Below are 7,587 nucleotides of genomic sequence, written 5' to 3'. Positions count from 1 at the left end.
CAAATATCGACGGTCTTCTGAAATAAGGATACAACTCAAAACTAAGAAAAGTGTGGGTACAAGTTACTCGCGAAATTTTATGTGTAAACACCTGTGTATAGCTCGGCAAAGTGCTCGGAAACCCAATTAATATGTACATACCAGACCTGTTAAATTATTATTAATCAGATCGTATTTTTTTAGGAGAACAGTTTGTTAATTAAATAGCATTATTTGCGCCTTCTACCAATAATCAAAAATAATTATGATTTCTCGGCATGAAATGAAAAAATCGGAAAAAAGGTCTAACATAATTGGAAAAAACTAATTGCATTATATTTAGATTTTTTTTTTAAATTATATATGATTTGTTTTATTTTCCAATTACAATAATATTGGATTGTAGACTGCGGCCATTTTCCTTAGATATTTTCATTTTAAAGCCCTGTATGCAGCTCTCAAGAAAAGCAAAAACTCCATATAAAATGACGTACAAGAAATGGCTAAGAAATTTTCTTGAGTCAAATTTCTTTAAGGCAGTACGCAGTTCTTAAGAAATGTACTACACTTTCTACTACGGTTTTCTAAAGTTTTTTGTGAAAAAAGAGCACAAGGCAATCCAGGTTAGCAACAGAAATATATGCCCGTTCCATTATTTATTGAGGAAAGAGTGAGGCAACAGGCTGTGAGGTATCAAAAATGTCAAAATTCCTTGGAGACACAGGCGAAATAATGGCAATTTTTTCTTGACCGTTTTCTTGAGAGCTGCATACAGGGCTTAAGTTTGCATTGCAAGTGAAAATAAATCATACTTTAACCTGGAAAATGTTACTCATACGCCATGTACGAGTATTTACGAATACGGCCTTATAAATATAGCGTATGAGTAACATTATTTCCTGGCCCTCTTTCATACCATGAAACTATTAAGATTACTTAATAAGTAGTAAGAATTAGGCTTGGATTATACAATGATTAGACACTAATCATTTAACAGTAGTAAGGGCTTTTTAGTTTTGAGTTGTGTCGTTATTGCTGAGGACCATAGATATCTATAATGCAATGAAGTTAACATACGAATACATATAAAGATTATAACGGCAAGCGATAAATAAACAAGCAAAATAAGATACATACAACATACTTATACATAAATGTTTTCAAATATAGCTTTTGCTTTTAAGAATACCAATTTTTCGAAAAAGATGTCAGCTAAGGATTAACGGCAGGGAGAATTTATGATTCCAGCAGAAAAAAAACCCTTTCGACAGGACTTGACCATGTCAAGGGAGTATTAAATAGTATCGCAGCTTCCACTAACACGTCATAGCTTCTCCAAGTATCAATATCTCTCGACGAATAGTTTATATAACTATAAAGCTGAGTTTGGACAAGCCTTTTGAAACTATCCTTATTAGGGAAAATTTTTTCAAAGCTTGATCAACCTATATGATCTGAAATAAGAATGAAGCAAAAATTTATACCCAGAGCGTTACATTTATTTACCATCGTCCATGAAATAAAAAAAAAAATTCGCCGCTGGGAAATTATTGTAGTCTCGAAACCATTAATTTGGAATACGAGTTAATTCTGCTGAAATAAGCACATCGTTGCTATTTCTCTTTTATAAATAGCGGTAACGCGAGCCAAACTCAACAACAAACTCAATCAACAACTCCCGGGCATAAAATCCCGAAATATCCTTTTAAAATTGTAATCTTGAAATTGCGCAATATTTGTTTCTGAAAAAAAATATATGTTAAGGATTTATATAAACTTGATAATATCCTCGAATTTCGCCCTTCTAACTTTGTCAGCTTAAACAATTACCTATTCGTCCTTGTGAATCCAAAAAATAATTTTTTTTTAATTCTAAAGAAGTTTCCTCTTGCATTTGGTACCCATATTTTTATAACTAATCATAACTTTGAAATTACAAAGTCCTTTAAAATAAATCCAGACGTCAGAGAAGAAGGATAAAAATGCCGCTTTAAATAAAAATAAAATAGGTTTCAAATTCATTTATTTATCATTTATTTTCTGGTAGGAGAGCTTCTTAAACAATATAGAAGTAATTTTTTTGATTTAAGTTGTTGAAAAGTAATTAATATCTAAATCCCGGAATCCCGTGATTGTGATAACGACATCGCAAAAATCCCGGGACCGGAAAAAGCTGAAAAATGAACCTCCCTACTATATGAGTATGCTAAATTACGGTTGTTGTAAATAAAGCAAAAAATTACATTTTGATATTATTCCCATTTAAAAATGAATTAAAGAAAATTTTTCTTTATTGCCCACCCCCCTCTAAAGCTAAGTAAGTGAGGTATAATTATGAGGTGAGAACAAAATGAAACGGGCAAAAGGAGCAGTGAAGTGTAATTATCAACAGCTCATCGGTATAAGTGTCCCGCTGGTTGCTTGTTTGATTTGTTATAGTACATACTCGAATTGTTGGATTCTGCATTCGATGTGATGCTGCCACAAATGTAAAGTGACAAGCCAAAAAGCCGATGGAATGTAACAAGCTCCAAAGAGAACTCCAGCGTATTCATAAACAAATGCTTGTACAAAAAAAATCAACAAACAAATAAAAAACTACTCGTCTCTCTGTCTTTATAGTTTTTTGACTATCTGCATACAAAAAGTGAATGAAAATGACTTCGTCATCCGTTCGTTCGCTTATACAAGATGCAGCAATAAGCTGTAGGACTGCGTCAGCTAACCTTTTGCGGTTATTTTTGCAAAACAGGTCTCTATCCGTAACTGTTACACCTTCCGCCAATGCGAACTTTACTACGACATACAGATAGACAGACCCAAAACCCACTGTTCTAATTTTAAAGTGGCCTGGATGGGCGGTATCGGGAAGGTCTTTAAAACTATGCAGGCCGGACTGAAAAAATCCTTTCCTGACAGCTACATTATATTTATTTAATGTCACACTGGCAAGAAAAACTAGAACTTGTTAGATTTTTTAGTAGCACGAAAGTATTTAGAAAAAGATATTCAAATATATATTATTTAATTATTATCAGAAAAATATATTCAAATATATATTTTTTAATTATTTTAATGAAATATTCAGGAACAAATCTGAAAAATGTCGAGGTGGGTGGATTCAGAACTATAACTCGAATATGGGGACCCCTAGTATCGGGGTTGAATATTTCGTCCTGCGCTTATATCTTATAGAAAATGATTTTAGGACCACATATTCAGTAGTGAGAGAGTCGCGAATGTGCCGGTATTGGCCGCAAAATCGGTGAAGACATTGTTTTTAAAATGGTAATTGCAACCTACAAAAATATTTATTTGGTTTGTATGTGTGTAGAAAACAAATGCACAACCGCTCAATAAAATCGTTAAGTTAATGGAGAAGCATCCCGAAACAGCCAAAGGGATCGGCAGCTTTGGTTCCACTTGAAAAATAAACTCACAAATGTGGGACAAGTTTTCGGCTGATTTGATCTTTGTTGAAACACCAACGCGGGATATTAGAAATTTTTCCCCTTCAGGATTGGATGAACTACAAACTAAAATTTAATTGAAGATTACTGCCAATAAGAGGGAATCAAATGCATCTATATAGGAAACGGAAATTGAAGACATATTTGAAGCTGCTGTAAGTGAAAATCTAAAAAGAAAAACCAACCGAAGTATAGAAAAATTCCGTCGTCTGCGGTATTTGCTATTGCCAACCCGTAAACTCCTGTATGCTATATTTCAACAAACGCATAAAAGCTCTTTAGATTTTGAAGTTTTTACTGGCATTTCAAATGGCTTGCGAATATTAATCCTTAGCATTCATTTATCCTATTTTGGTACTCTTTTGCCGTTTACGTTCCACCTTTCTCAGTTTCCAACCATTCTAGCTTTCTGTATGACCTATATTTTCTCATGAACAATTGTATGCTTATGCTACACATTTCAGATACTTCAGACCAAATTCTGTTGGAGTTCGAGTTGCTGTTCAGCGTCATCCGTCAAATGGAGTACACCGTAAAATGGGGTTGATATCCCATAGAAAGGGGGAAAATACGCTGAGCAACCCAGAATAGCGACGTCCTCCTTCCACACTATTTTATATGTTTTTATCCCTAGCCGATCTATGAAAAGCTGTTGGTTGGAGTCCCAATAAGTTAATTAAATTTATATCTACTTCGACAGCCAAGGTTCCGCTAAAGCATTTGCATACTTTAGCTGTTTGAAGCGGTAAGCCATCCTGTTGTTTTCTGCAAGAGAATTACTACGGAATGTTTTCACTCGATCCATTGGCCCAGGAAGCAGTTGAAAAAAGAAAAACAAAGCACGAGGAAAACAAAATTCGCCCCTGGATACTGAGACAAAGCTGCATATCGCAATGACAAACGAGATTGGATAGTACATGAAAAGGCAGGTGGACACATCGCTTCATCATTTCATTACGACATATGGATCAACAGAAAGGTTAGGCATCTACCTAGCACAAGTTCTTAGCCGGAATAGATGCATTAAGGCCAACTTCCATCGTTTTGGTCATGAAAGTAATCCACACTGTGGTTCTGATGAAATAGAAGATGCGGCACGCTTTTTACATATCCCCGGCGCTGGCCGTTATTGGCATTAGAAAACTCAACGATAAGTGCTCCAATTTAGGTAAGGGCAGTTAATGATACAGCACCACCGAGCAAATAAGGCGCAGGCATGAACGTTAGGCGATGTTAGAAGCAGCTATTTCATATTTTCGAGCTCAGGCCAGATAAAAAGCCCATTTTTGATGGTAGACGTTAGAAGGTTTAATGGGTTAAAGTCTCATGCAGGGATCACACGATTTGTGCATTTGTGCCAACAGATTTATATATTTTGACAGACAGAGAGTGGCGTTGTCTAAAAATTTTTGTCCGGAATGAGTTCAGCCTAATAAAAAAAAAAATGTTATACAACACCACTCTGTGACAGCCAAATTATAGTATACAAATGTACAAATCGTTTGATCACTGCTTAACACTGACTGAGTGACAAAAAACCTATACAATTTGAATTTAATATTATTGACTCTCTCTGTGAAAAGATTAAGCACAGCATTAAATGTCTTAATCCTTTAGCGCAAAGGAAAAGATTAAAAAAATTACGTTTACTAAGCATTCCATTTCCAGGAGTATGTAGTAAAATCTCTTTATCTTATACTCGGTAGCTGAAAGACATTTCAAACCTTAAATTTACTGTCCTCTCACCTTTCAACTCGATGCGCATTACCATCAAAGTCGCACACTATGACGAATGCATGCATCAGAGCTGACTTCTTGTGGTCCATCAGCCTGGGTTAGGTGAAAATTTCAATGTGAAATTTACACTAACAAGTGATATGAAATGTCAATTCGTCTTGCTTTAACCATTTAGACACTCACTCACTCAGTCATTTACTCTGCACACACATAGGTACCATACGAATGTGCCTCTCACTGCATCCTGCAATATCCTTGCTTGAATAAAACACACTCATTCAAGAACTTCCGCTTTCCCATTTCGTCTTATCTTGGTGCAGTTATTTTTTCTCTTTATTTTCCAACGGTAATGTGATGTGGTAAGATTTGTAAGTTGATTAATGAATACAAACATCTGGTGTATGAGTGTGCGTGTGAGAGTGTATATGCGAGTGTCGAATGACAGCTAGCGTTTTATTAGATTAAATTCAAAAACTAAAGGAACAACATGGCCACGAATGGAATGGAATGGTGCGGGTATATCAGCAGAAAGCGACTTGCAGCGATTCAATGAGTTCAACGCCAAACTGAAATGACCGATGTCAGAGCGCTCAGCGTGAGATGAGACGCCGTTGGTTGGCACTGCTGTTAAACTTTGGTGAGTGTGGATATGTTTGGATGTGGCGTAGGAAGCAGCGCTAATGAAATGGCAATTCGTTCGTTCATTCATTCATTCGTCCGCTTATTTGGTCGTTCATGACGAAAGCGGAAATGAGTAAAGTGTGAAATTTTCTGTTCTATATGCGGTGGTTATGGAATTGAGTTAAGAACTGGCCACAAGCATACACACGCAAATATGTACGTACCCTGTGGAGAAAACCCTTTAGTTCTAACTGGTGCGCTTCTACGACATTTAGACCCAGTACTGGTTCGCGATAAATCCCCGATGCATCCCTTTTGCAAAAGTTCCGAACTAGTCCTAAATTCTGTAGCTCGGAACCAGTTCTAAAATCGACAGACGATTTTTCAATCTTTTCCATTCTTACGTGTATGCGATTTTAAATTATTTTCAAATAAATGTTTTTTTGAAATTAAATTTGTTTAAATGTTTGTAAGAAATGTACGTTTACATACCTTTGGCTGTAGTTGAGTTTTTAGAGATGCTCGCTGTTATTGATTAGATTCCGAACGATCTTAAGATGATAAAATATTAACAAAATATTTTTTGTATTATCTACCAAACTATGAACAGTCATCTAGGAAGTGCAGAATGGAAACATATTTGAACGAAAAAGCCGCGAAACATATGTATGTATGTCTATGTAAAGTAAACAAGCCCCCCGTTGCATCCCTTTTCGATAGTACCGAACTAGCTCTAAATTCGACACAGCAGATCTAGTTCGTTCTGCATCACTTTTTATATAGCTCCGAACCAGTTTTAAACTCGTCAACTTAGATATAGATTTTCTATGAAAAAAGTTTTTTAAATTTGAGGTACATTTTTCGCTGATTTTGAACTGGTGGGAATCTAGTTACTATCGAACTGGTTCGTTTTGGCGATAAAGATCTAGTAGGGAACTAGTAATTTTATGCACTAGTTCGCGGTTTTCCTGCAGGTCACGTACAGGAAAGAAGCACACACTCATACAGAGAGACATAGATGTGCACCCAAAAGCAATTTCATCAGCATGACCAAAAACAAAATATAGTATAACCAGTTTTGGAAAATCGACAACAACAACACCATTAACACGTTCGTACAACCATATTACCACAAAGCTCTGTCTGTGTGAATAAATGAGTGACTGAGTGACTGACTGGTTGAATGTGCAAAGGAACCGATCTATCGAAGAATGACTATATGAATGGGAAACGGAAGACAGAAGACGTACTTTTTGAACGAATGTATGAAGAATGCAATTTTTGTGATGAAGAAAAATTGATTGTCGCTAAAGTAATGGGAAAAGGAAGGAAAAATTAGACCATCGAAAGAAGTGTGAAAAAATGCACGAGTTGTGTATGGCTGTAAAATAAGAAGAAAATGAGGTACATATACATACATACATACATATACAATATTATAGTAGTATTAAAGTAAATTGCCTGGCGAGAAGATGAAAGGATTGTACGAAAAGACCATTAAATAAAAAACAAAAATTTGAACTGGTGTAAAAAGTTTGATAGAAAGTATGTAAACTCATCTAACCAAAGCTATGCGAAAATAGTATCTTCATGAATAAAAAAGTGATACTCGAAAGGCGGCAATGATTACCAAAGCACTCGCATAAAACGCGCTTCAAGGTTTTTTCTTATTGATGCAATTGCATTGAAAAGTTTTCACGCCAGACAAAAATAACGAGTTTTAGTTATGAGCGGCAGTAAAGTGAGAAAGGATTTTATTTTAGAATTAACATTTCATATA

The sequence above is a fragment of the Rhagoletis pomonella genome, unplaced genomic scaffold, assembly GCF_013731165.1.
Source record: "Rhagoletis pomonella isolate Grant_MI unplaced genomic scaffold, Rhpom_1.0 Rhpom_scaffold_00004, whole genome shotgun sequence".
In the NCBI taxonomy this organism is placed as follows: Eukaryota; Metazoa; Arthropoda; class Insecta; order Diptera; family Tephritidae; genus Rhagoletis; species Rhagoletis pomonella.
This window is presented reverse-complemented; position numbering follows the sequence as displayed.